Source organism: Spinacia oleracea, chromosome 6 (assembly GCF_020520425.1).
Source record: "Spinacia oleracea cultivar Varoflay chromosome 6, BTI_SOV_V1, whole genome shotgun sequence".
Lineage (NCBI taxonomy): Eukaryota > Viridiplantae > Streptophyta > Magnoliopsida > Caryophyllales > Amaranthaceae > Spinacia > Spinacia oleracea.
In genome coordinates, this window is record NC_079492.1 from 19,483,404 (window position 1) to 19,496,712 (window position 13,309).

At 37.7% G+C, this 13,309-nt stretch overlaps 1 non-coding gene and 1 pseudogene across 1 annotated transcript; one reads left to right on the top strand and one right to left on the bottom strand.

The window, feature by feature from the left end:
- Positions 1–8,862: 8,862 nt before the first annotated feature.
- LOC130462986 (uncharacterized) lies at positions 8,863–11,435 on the top strand (annotated as a pseudogene).
- LOC130464644 (small nucleolar RNA R71) lies at positions 9,316–9,424 on the bottom strand. Its single transcript, XR_008925014.1, has one exon. It is a non-coding gene; the product is annotated as a small nucleolar RNA R71 (small nucleolar RNA).
- Positions 11,436–13,309: the final 1,874 nt, after the last annotated feature.

Sequence of the window (13,309 nt, forward strand, 5' to 3'; positions counted from 1 at the left end):
AATGTGATTAAACGGACCAGTTTGATTAACGTACCACCTTGATAATAAGGACCATATAATGAGCTCACTCAATCCAAGTCACCATGCACACAAAATGAGCCATTGAACCCAAATCAGTTTTGGTTCCAATTGCTAGCATAAGACTATCACTTTCATCCATAACCGTATCATCCCCTCCCGCTTTAAAAGGAATTGACCTCAATTCAGCAAGGCCATCATCATCAAGATAAGGTGAAAGATCACCTACATTGAAAGTAGCATGGACACCATAGTCTCCCGGAAGCTCAATCTTGTAAGCATTATCATTCACACGTGCAACCACCTTGTAAGGACCTTCAGCCCTAGGCATAAGCTTGTTCTTGCGTTTGCTTGGAAAACACTCTTTCCTTAAATGAACCCAAACCAAATCACCTTCTTCAAACAACCTCGGTTTGCGATTCTTATTTGATCTCTGTTTATAAGAGGCATTAATAGCTTCAATTCGCTCACGAACTTGTTGGTGCAGTTTCATCATAGACGTTAACTTAGCATCGGCATCCTTGGGAACCAACTCATCTTTTGGTAATGGAATTAAATCCAAGGGCAAGTATGGATTAATCCCATATACTACCTCAAATGGAGAATGACCAGTAGCATAAGTAGGAGACCGATTATAAGCAAATTCAGCGTGAGCAAGCTTGACATCCCAATCCTTTTGCGTTTTACTTACCAACCCTCTCAATAGCGTTCCCAAGGTTCGATTTGTCACCTCTGTTTGCCCATCAGTTTGAGGGTGATGTGAAGTGCTAAACAACAACTTGGTTCCCACCTTTCTCCACAATGTATTCCAAAAGTAACTCAAGAACTTGGAATCTCGATCAGAAACAATTGTCTTTGGAATTCCATGCAAACGAACAATCTCCTTATAATACAAATCAGCCACATTACAAGCATCATCCGTTTTGTGACAAGCAACGAAGTGAGCCATTTTTGAAAATCTATCCACCACGACCATAATAGCATCCTTACCTCTTTGAGTACGAGGCAAAGCCACTATAAAATCCATGGATACATCTTCCCAAGGGCGAACTGGAACCGGCAAAGGTGAGTATAAACCGGGTTTGAAAGAACTCTTGGCCATATGACAAGTCACACATTTATTCACAATGTTCGTTACATCACCTAACATTTTAGGCCAAAAGAAATGTTCTCTCAAGATTTCCAAGGTCTTGGCTATGCCAAAGTGACCAGCCAATCCTCCACCATGAGCCTCACGCACTAGTAACTCACGAATTGAATGCTTAGGAATACAAAGGCGATTACCTTTGAAATGAAACCCATCTTGCAACATGTACTCCCCATAAGCACCAACTGCACATTTCTCGAATGCAACTCCAAAATCACCATCATCATCATAATAATCTTTTAAGGTTTCAAACCCCAACAAACGAACATCAAGTGTAGCAAGCAAAGTGTACCTTCGTGATAATGCATCAGCCACCACATTGCTTTTACCATCTTTGTATTTCGAAGAAAAATGAAAGGATTGCAAGAACTCAACCCATTTCGCATGCCTTGGGCTCAATTTTTGTTGCCCATTAATATACTTCAAAGATTCATGATCAGAATGCAAAACAAAGTGGCTAGAACGCAAATAATGACTCCAATGATCCACAGCTCTAACAATGGCATAGAACTCTTTATCATAAGTGCAATAATTCAAACGAGCACCCCCTAACTTTTCCGAAAAATAAGCTATGGGACGCTTACCTTGGATCAAAACAGCACCAATCACCACTCCACTAGCATCACACTCGACCTCAAAAGGTTGAGAGAAATCTGGCAGCGCCAAAATAGGAGCAGCACACAAACGCTCTTTAATCACATCAAACGCCTTTTGAGCGTCCTCTCCCCATACAAAAGCACCTTTCTTCAAGCAACTAGTGATAGGACTAGTAATAGTACTGAAATCACGAATGAAACGTCTATAAAATGAAGCAAGACCATGAAATGAACGCACCTCACTTATAGTTTTAGGATTAGGCCACGATTTGATAGCCTTGATCTTGGACTGATCCACGGACACTCCATCTTTCGAAACCACATAGCCCAATAATACAACATTGTCAACAAGGAATGAACACTTCTCTAGCTTCCCATAGAGTCTTTGAGCTCTAAGTGTTTCAAAAACATCCCTCAAATGAATCAGATGCTCCTCTTCGTTCCTACTATACACCAAGATGTCATCAAGATATATCACAACGAATCTGCCCAAAAATGATTTAAGCACTTCGCTCATTAGCCTCATAAACATACTAGGAGCATTAGTGAGACCAAATGGCATGACGGTCCACTCATACAAACCATGTTTTGTCTTGAAAGCTGTTTTCCACTCATCTCCTTCACGCATCCGAATCTGATGATAACCACTTCGCAAATCAATTTTTGAGAACAACTTCGAAACATTGAGCTCATCTAACATATCATCAAGTCTCGGAATCGGAAAACGATACTTGATGGTAATGTTATTCACAGCCCTACTATCAACACACATTCGCCATGTCCCATCTTTCTTAGGCACAAGCAACACCGGAACAGCACATGGACTCAAGCTTTCTCTAACATAGCCTCGATTCACAAGTTCATCAATTTGCTTTTGTAATTCCTTTGTTTCTTCCGGATTGCAATGATAGGCAGCCTTATTAGGCAAAGAAGTTCCTGGAATAAGATCAATTTGATGTTCAATACCACGAATAGGGGGCAAACCTGGTGGTAATTCATCCGGAAATACATCCTTGAACTCAAACAGCAATTCGGCAATGGGACTGCCTTCTTTCCAATTTTGGCCTTCAATTGGACTCTGCTTAGCCACGAGCAAATACACCAACTCTCCATGATCAAGAGCTTGCTCAATTTCTTGTTAACTAGCCAACATGGTGAGATTCGGCTTTTTCTTTTGTTTCACACTCATGGATCGAACCGCTTGAGATGACATAGGCTTTAGCACAATTTTCTTGCCTTTGTCTCTCAATTCATACTCATTGCTTCTCCCTTTATGAACCACGTCCCTATCAAACTGCCAAGGACGACCCAACAAAATATGACAAGCATCCATAGGAATAACATCACAAAGAACTTCATCCACATACGAACCCATAGTCAAACCAACCCTTACTTGCTTCGACACTTTTACACTATTACCATCATCAAGCCAATGGAGTGCGTATGGCCTAGGATGGGCAGTAGTGATTAAGCCTAATGTTGACACCATTTCACTAGAAGAAGCATTGGTACAACTCCCCCCATCAACAATTACACTACACCACTTATCTTTCACTAGACATTTAGTATGAAACAACTGATCTCGTTGGTCTAGATCAGTAGGTGAAATTTGAGTTTGTAGCGCTCTAAGAACCAGATTTGTGTCATAAATTGGAGCCTCATACCCTTCCTCTTCCTCCTCATCACCACTCTCATCAAACACAAATACGTCCCCCAACCTCTTTTCCTCTTCAAACAACTCCTCACGACATTCAACAGCTTCTCTCAAGGTCACTACTCGTTTATTTGGACACGCATTTTGATAATGCCCAAACCCTTGACACTTAAAACAACGCACCTTGGACAGACTTGTTTCTTTGGTTGGGTTAGATAGTTTAGGGGCAGCCGTAGAATTACTTGAACCTACGGTACTAGGTGATGTGTTTGGTTTCAAGCTAGGTTCGGATTTAGCCCAAGACTTGGCTTTACCATCCATACTAGACCCTCCCCCATATTTTGCCTTCCCTTGATTTTCCAATTTTAAACAAAGTCCACAAAGAGTGTCAAAATCAGAATATGGATAAAGGTCTACGGTATTGGCAATATTATAATTTCTACCCCTTAAAAATCTGGACAGTTTTTGTTCCTCAATTTCCTCAATTTCTCCCATTAAGGACAACTTTTCAAACTCATCAATATATTCAGCCACACTCATTTTTCCTTGCCTTAATTCTGCAATTTTACGATAAGTTGTTATTCTATGAGTTGTTGGCACATACCTTTCACGTAGCTTACGTTTCAAAGACTCCCAAGAGGTAATTTTCTCCTTCCCTTCACGTATTCTCTTGGATTTCAGTCCCTCGAACCACAATGAAGCCCCTCGTCCTAGCTTCAATATGGCATACTTGCAACGCTTCTCATCATCAATGTCCTTGAAATCGAACATTCTCTCTATTTTGCGCTCCCACTCCAAATAGGCTTCCGGATCTGTTCCACCAACAAATTCAGGAAGTTCGGTGACTTTGAATTCATCCATAGCCCGTAGATCACGCCTAGGAGGCCTACGATACCCCCCATCTCTAACGTTCTTCGAGGCTTCTTGGAGATGTTGTAGAAAGTCAGGATCATCAAAATCCATATTTCAGCTTGTAAGAATTACGAACAGCAGTTCTTTTTTTTTTTTTTTAATTTTTGTTTTTGTTTTTGTTTTTTTTTTGGGCGGATCACACGAACAGCAGCTCTGGGCTTCTCCAGCTAAGAGGCAAGGCTAGAATACATTTTTTGTCACGATCATTGAAGCACACCTCAATTAGTTCAAGGTCCCAACCTTCTGCCTCATGATTTATTAGATCGCTGACCCGTGTGATATCGTCCCTAGGTGCAGAGGTTATGAACCTACCTTCCTCATCAGCTACCCACGGCTCCGACCATATGTTCACATTTGTCCCATTACCAATACGCCATATTACCCCCTCCTTGACTAGAGCCTTAGCACTCCACACACTTCTCCACGAGTAACTTCCTCCGTAGCCTAGGGATGCCTCAAGGAAAGAAGTATGTGGGTAATATTTAGCTTTCATTACCTTGCTCAGTAGCATTCCATCACCCCTAACTAGCCTCCAAGCTTGCTTACCAAGTAGTGCATCGTTGAACACCGATAAGTCTTTGAATCCCATTCCCCCTACACACTTTGGTTCGCACATTCTAGACCAGCTTCGCCAATGGATTTTCCTCTTCCCCGCCTCCGAACCCCATAAGAAACGGGCCATAGCCGAATGGATGTCAGTAATCACCAGTGCCGGGGCTATAATTACGCCACGATAATGGGGCCCTGTGCCATTTCTTAAAATGGGGCCCTCGGTTCATTTCTGTAATCAAAATTTTTATTTTCATTAAACAAAAAATTTTAAATAGTTCATTAAAATTTCAAAATAAAAAATTTCCCAAGGCTGAGTGGTTTGGATGTTGAAGCAGCTTGGGAGTTAAACAATCTGCTATATCTAGCAGTAGCACCCTAGTTGTCACAGTATACCGGTGCTGAATTTGTCTTATTATGGTGCCCGTTAAAATTGATGTTTAAGTTCCAGAAGAAATGGTTTGGAAGGAATCCGTTAATATACTCCACTATATTTTTGCAATTTTGCAGCAAAATTAACACAAACAACGCATGTTATATACTTGATAATTCAATCAAACATTTGTAATAAAACGCAATTACGCATGTGCAATACTCAACACAGTTATAAAATTATAATTGGCAAAATCAAACTTACATAATTTAATTAAAATTGTTGGCAAAATCAAATTGAAAAACAATGAGACTATCAAAACTTACCAAAAATTAGTAGATTTCGTAATCCTTAGCTTTGTGTGTTTTTCCCAATTATTGTATCCAAAAAATAGAGTGAATTTCTAACAATCAAGCTTGTATTTTTATTTGTGAAAATGAAAGAATTTGTAAATCGCATATGTAGGGAAATTAGGGTGAAAAAAAAAAGTTTAATTATCAATTTCATTGGAGCATGGAAGATTTATCTGTTTGAAAACGATTTGAAGGAAAGAAATTAAATTAGAGATTAATTTTTTATTGAAAGTTGGATGAGAATGGGAAAAGGGATGAATTTGTGTTTCCCAGTAATTGGTAGTCCCAAATTCTAGTAGCCTAGTAATCACCGCGGAAGTTTTTTGAAAAAATAAAAAAATAAAAAATAAAAGGAAAATCTCAGTCAAAGTACATTGTATACCTGCCCAAGTGCCGGAAATCAAGCAAAAATGTGAATTTTGATGAGAAGGGGAATCGAACCCAGACTGCTTGCATATTAGCATGTTATCTTAACCAATGCTCCACATTGGTTTTTATGTAGATTTAGGAAACTATTTACACTATATTTAAAATTAAAATTTGGGGCCCCTGTTCCGTCGCTCACCTCGCGCCGCCCCAGAACCGGCCCTGGTAATCACTGAAAACGGGAGTTTGTACACCCCCATAATATATGTCGGAATGGCTTGTATGACTGATTTCAGTAGCACCTCCTTCCCGGCTCTTGAAAGTAGTTTCTCTTTCCACCCTTGTAGTTTCTTCCATATCCTGTCAAGTAGGGCACCAAAGATTGCCTTCTTCGATCTTCCCGCAATAGTGGGTATTTGATAAGTGTATTGTTTACCATATATTTATTCCCTTATTTTAGCTAGATAGTCATTCTTTACTTATTATTTGGTTTGTTAGTACTTTTAATATTGTTAAGTATAGTTTGTTCTTAATATTTCATTTTATTATTAAGATAGTCTAAATGATGCTTGGTTTACTACAGGTGAAGCCCAGCCCATTTTCTATGGCAAACAAGACAAATGAAAACTAAGGAAAATGAGTTAGAAAAGTCAAAGTTAGTGAATTGGAATACACTAACACGTGATATTCAAGAGGAAAATTCCCACCTTCCTCTTTGAGCCTCACATTCTGCAAGTCAGCGAAGGAAAACGCTAGAAATCAGCAACCAATTCAAACTCCTTCTCTAAAGATCTATTTAGCGTATCTGCTGCAAATTCGGAGCACGGTTATCAGTTATTCAATCATCACATGGATGATTTTCTGGTTCCGAGATCTCCGTTCAAATTAGGGTTTGTCATATATGAATTCTCATCTCAACCCTACACACAACTAGACCCGAGCCGAAAAAAAATCACACAGAGAGCAAGGAAATTCGAGTGAGTCGTAATTGGGCAATTAGTGAAGAGAAGATAGCCATTGGAGGGAAGCTTATTCTCAATTTCAAGGTTGAACAAGGTCGACGGTGGATCGCAAGGTTGAAGCCTAGGTTCTTACGTATCAAATTTTGGCGCTGTTGCCGGGGAGATTTATACTCTTTCTTTACTCAAAAGTTTAACTAAGATACTAACTTTTCTTTTGGAATTTAGTTGATAATATATATATAAAAAAAATTCCTTGTCATATTGGGTTGTCTAAATAAACATTGGTTGAAATTTCTGAGCTTAGAGTATGTTTCTTAAATTTTTTTTTTCTTTTTGCCTTTTTTGCATACTATGTGCTTAGCTATTTCTTTCTTTCTTGTTGATTGTTATTTGGCTTACTCAAGGTGGTAGGGACATTTTTTTTTACAATTCTAAGTAGTAGATTTCATTGGTTTCGTTCCTAAAATTGTTTAGTGAATTCCCTATTAGTAGAGTAGCTCTGTAAATAATATGTTATGTTCTGCCAAATCTGAAATTTCTGCATTTATATGCTATCTTATGCATTTTGACTATTGAAGTTCAACTGTTAGACGCAGAAACTAGAGTGCAAAGCAATGGAAAGCTTGAGTTCAAAGGAAAATAATAATAAAAAAAAATGGATAGATTACATGTGTATTACCCCTACTGGATCATTGTTTTCATGGTGTTTTAATAGCTGTAGATTTCTGAATTACAATGTTGCTGCTTGCTATTACCTGTTATACCCCATGCTAGTTTATATTAGGGTGTGTAATCAAGCTATCAAATCGTTTTCTTGGAGTAATATTTTTATTAAGTGAAAAGGGTTAATCTGGTGATGTTAATGTAACCTGAACTTAATTTTACCTTGCTGAAATTGTCATTTTGAGTAATCACCCAAGTCTATTATCTAGAATTTGTCTACATATTGTTCTATATTAAGGTCAGAGCTCAAATTACATGGAGTGGTCTAACTAGAGTTCATTGAATTATTGCTTGATTCTATGTGAACTTTAAGGATGTCTGAAAATCTGGTTTAAAAGTTGCTGAAAGTATTCTGATTAGTCTTTGTGATGCTATTTGATTAAATCTCATAATCACCCTTTATTGTCACTCTCAGTGAGGTGTTAATGAGGATATTTGTATATATAAATTCTAATTCAAAGAGAAATTACTAAGACTATGCACAACTATGTCTAGGTGATTCAATTTTAAATGTAACTAGGGGCATGCATGTGATGAGTTTCTGTTTTCTGAATGCATTCTGCTGAATTCTATTTTACAGTGGCTACTGAATGCATTTGCAGTAGCTGTTATAATAAAAGCATATTGTTCATTAGAAATGTATAGTGTTTTCAAGTGTTAGTTTCTCTTGCTAACTGATTATTGTTGCTTGAAATGAATTCATGATCCTTGTAGTTATTCTTAAAACAAATCATTGTTTGGGAAATCAAATCGGATGTTCATTTTGAGAAATCATGTCATTCAAAAATTCATTTCTGAACAGAGTTTAAATCTTGGGTTAGGAATTAAACATGCTGCTTATATTTTCATTCTTCCAGATTCATTTAATGTTGAATTCATGTAATTAGATGCAGCACCTGCTTATCATTAAATGTTCTATTCTCATTAAGATTGTCCACGAAACTTTGTTCCATATATTGCAGATCTTAGAACATACTCAATCAAGTTGAAATTATTTAATCTGTAAAGATGTTTTGAGTCCATTACTGCTAAATTTTCTATAGCCATATCCTAAAAGATAAAAGTGTAACGACAAACAAAGCTTTAGAATGTTCAGATTAGTTTGTATGCATAACATAACTAACTCTTTAAGTTTTCACTTTTCAGGCGCATGAGCGACAGCACACGTAATTCTAAACTCAAGCGAATCCAGAAGTATATAGATCAAGAGAGATTAATCTACGCGTTTCAAATAGATCAACCAGAAGAAAAGAAACCAGAGGAAGTTAAACCAACAGAAGATAATCTAGAAGGAGCAAAAATGGTTGAAAGAACCTTGAAGGAGATGGCAGCCCCAAATACGGGAGATGATCCTCTCTGCATTGTGTTTCCAGAGCTGGACAAACCCCTCAAACTGAATTCAGGTTTCCTTAATCTTCTTCCCAAATACTATGGGAAGTCAGGTGAGAATCCTCATCGACATTTAAAAGAGTTTAAGGTTGTTTGTTCTTCTATGAATCTTGAAGGAGTCAAACATGATCATATTAGATTGCATGCTTTTCCTTTTTCTTTGCAAGATGTGGCTAAAGATTGGTTGTATGATCTTCCTGCTGGATCAATTACGACTTGGAATGTTATGGCATCAGCTTTTCTAGGAAAGTACTTTCCAGCAAGTCTAATTGGATCCATCAGGAAGGAGATATGTGGTATTAGGCAGAATGATAATGAGTCCTTGTATGAATATTGGGAACGTTTTAAGAGATTATGTTCATCCTGTCCCCAACATCAGATTAGTGACCAACTATTAATTCAATACTTTTATGAAGGCCTATTGCCTACTGATAGGGGTATGATAGATGCTTCGAGTGGGGGGGGGGGCATTAGTTGATAAAACACCAACCCAAGCTAGGGCTTTAATTTCTAATATGGCTCAAAACACCCAACAACATGGTTCTAGAAATGATGTTAAAAGAGTAAATGGAGTTCATTTAAGTGGTATTCAGAATCAATTACAAGAAAATGCTCAACAAATTGCTACTTTAACTACTCTTGTGTCTAAAATTGTTGCTAGTAATGAGTCTAAGGCTAGAGTTTGTGGAATTTGCTATAATGAGTCCTGAATTGCAATCTGAAGATGTGAATGCTATAGGTGGTTATTCTGGTCAAAGAAAATATGATCCTTACTCACAGACTTATAATGAAGGTTGGAAAGACCACCCTAACCTAAGGTATGGAAATAGACCACAACTTCCACAATCTAATCAACCAAGGCAATATGGTCAACAAAATCCACCACCCCAATCTGGTCCTTCACTAGAAGATTTAGTTAATCAACTAACAAATCAAATAGGGCAAGTCCATAACCAAGGTGTTGAGTATCAAAAGAAAACTGACACGCACCTTCATCACATAGACACTCAAATAGGTCAGATTTGCACTTCTCTTAGTAATCTTGAAACTCAAATTTCAAGTTAACTTCCATCACAAACAATCCCTAATCCCAATGGTCATGTTAAAGCTGTCACACTTAGGAGTGGTAAAGTGTTAACTGAACCTAAAATGAAAAGTCATGAAGTTGAAAAGAGATAGAAGTCAATCCTAAAGTTGGATCAAGGGAAAGAGTGGAAAGTGAGGGTACTGTGAAGGAGAGTGAAAAAGAAAATGAAGGGGAGAGTAAAACTGAATCTGATTCTGTTGTTTCTCGTTTTAAAGATTTACCTCCTTTCCCTTCTCGATTTGCTAAAGCTAAGAACGAGAGTCTTGACAATAAAATTCTAGAAACTTTTAGGAAAATTGAAGTCAATATTCCCCTTCTTGATGCTATTAAACAGGTACCTCGTTATGCAAAGTTTCTTAAGGAACTTTGTACTAACAAAAGGCATTTTCGCCCTTCTGAAAAGGTAAGTATGGGGGAAAATATTTCAGCTATTATCCAAAAGAAGCTTCCCCCTAAGTGTAAGGATCCTGGCATGTTTTGTATTCCTTGCAAAATTGGTGATTCTAAGTTTGAAAGGTGTATGCTAGATTTAGGAGCCTCCATTAATGTTATGCCAAAATCTGTTTATGATACTTTAAATGTGGGTTCTTTGTCTAAAACTGATATTGTTATTCAGTTAGCTGATAGATCAAACGCATTTCCAATAGGAGTCTTAGAAGATGTACTTGTGCAAGTGAATGAATTGGTATTTCCTGCTGACTTTTATGTTCTGGATATGGGTGATAGATGTGATAGTGTTCCCTTGTTGTTAGGTAGACCATTCCTGAAAACTTCTAAGTCTAAAATTGATGTTCATGAGGGTAATCTAACTATGGAATTTGATGGGGAAATGATTAAATTTAATATTTTTGATGCTATGAGATACCCAAGTGATATCAATAATGTCAGTTCTATAGATTCTTTTGATGCTTTTGATTGGATGGCTCAGGATGTATTTGATAAGTGGTGTGATAAATTGTTTCAAAATGATGTTTTTGATTATATGCGTGAAATTCCTTATTCTTCTGTTGTAGCCGCGTCTGATGTGGTTGATGTGAATCAAAAGTCTGATTTTTCTTTGCCCTTAACTGTGCCTAAATTGATTCCTTCTATTGTTGAAGCACCTGTTTTAGAGTTAAAACCTTTGCCCTCTAACTTGAAATATGTTTACTTGGGTGCTAATGAGACCTTGCCTGTGATTATTTCAAGCTCATTAAATGAATTTCAAGAAGCAAGGTTGTTGAATGTGCTTAAAAATTATAAAGAGGCAATAGGATGGACTTTAGCAGACATAAAAGGCATTAGTCCCACCTTATGCATGCATTGAATATTTCTTGAACATAATGCTAAACCCACTAGAGAAACTCAACGAATGTTAAACCCTTCAATGAGGGAAGTTGTTCAAAAGGAAATTATTAAATGGATAAATGCGGATGTGATCTATCCTATTTCTGATTCTCAATGGGTAAGTCCTATTCATGTGGTCCCTAAGAAAAGTGGAATAACAGTAGTTGAAAATAATAAAGGCGAGCTTGTCCCCACTAGAGTTCCTAATGGATGGAGAGTATGCATAGACTATAGGAAGCTTAATCAAGTTACTAGGAAAGATCATTTTCCTTTGCCTTTTATTGATCAAATGTTAGAAAAACTTGCTGGCCAGTCATTTTTCTGTTTTCTTGATGGTTATTCTGGTTATACTCAAGTTCCAATAGCTCCTGAAGATCAAGATAAAACCACTTTTACTTGTCCTTTTGGTACATTTGCCTTTAGGAGAATTCCTTTTGGATTGTGCAATGCCCCCGAAACTTTTCAAAGATGCATGATGAGTATTTTTTCTGATTTAATTGAAAAAAATATGGAAGTATTTATGGATAATTTTACTGTTTTTGGTGATTCATTTGATAGATGCCTTCGTAGTTTGTCTCGAGTTCTAAAAAGATGTGTTGAAACTAACCTTGTGTTGAATTTCGAAAAGTGTCATTTCATGGTTGAACAAGGTGTAGTTCTTGGACATATTGTAAGTGCTAAAGGTTTAGAGGTTGACAAAGCTAAAATTGATGTAATCAGTTCATTACCTTATCCTACTTGTGTTCGTGAAATTAGGTCGTTTTTAGGGCATGCTGGGTTTTACAGACGTTTTATTAAAAATTTCTCTAAAATTGCATCTTCTATATGTGTTTTACTTGGTAAGGATGCAGTTTTTTACTTTAATGATAAATGCAAGAAAGCTTTTGATGATCTGAAGGATAAACTGACCTCTGCTCCTATTATTAGACCACCTGATTGGTCTTTGCCCTTCGAAATCATGTGTGATGCTAGTGATAAGACAATAGGTGCTGTTTTAGGTCAAAAGAAAGATAAAGAGTCTTACGTGATCCATTATGCTTCTAAATCACTTGATCCTGCCCAATGCAATTACGCCGTGACTGAAAAAGAAATGTATGCTGTTGTTTTTGCTTTGGAAAAGTTTAGAACTTATTTGCTCGGCACTCATGTGATTATATATTCTGATCATGCAGCACTTAAATATTTGTTGAAAAAGAAAGAGTCAAAACCTAGATTACTTAGGTGGATGCTTTTTGTTGTGGGATCTTTTACGGTGCTGACGTGGCACGCGTTCCTCGAAGGCATCAAGTATGACCTGGCACGAACTTCTGGCAACCTGCAAAACAAGAATATTCCCGTAGGAATATTCCCTCCGATGCTTAAGTAAGTATAAGCTAGAGAGATAAGTAATTTGTAGAGAGAAGGCAGAGCAAAGATAAGTTTTTGTTGGTGGGGATGAATTGAATGCCTTTTACCAAGGGATCTGCACTATTTATAGTGCTAGGGTTTCTTGGGAACTGGTCCTGCATGATTGGGTGTTTATGCAAGATCGGGACACGTGTCCTGCTAAGGTTTTGGAGGCTTGGTTTGGACCAAGTAGGCCTCTTAATCGTTTGGGCCTTGGCCCTGCGAAGTTGAGAAAGGCCCGCAGGCAAGCTTTTGGGCCTTTTTTCTGGGTTTTGATAGTACAGTCAGGTGGCATTCTTTTAGGCCACATCATTTGCCCCTCAAGGAGGATGCCCCTTGTCCCTGTGGGGTAGGCTGCTTGATCGGAGGGAGCGCCACGTGCGAGGGCTTTTCAGAGCTTAGATTTTCCTTTAAAAGCTTCAGTTCCTCTTTCACTTTTCTTTTGTTACTTCAGAGCAATTTTTCTTA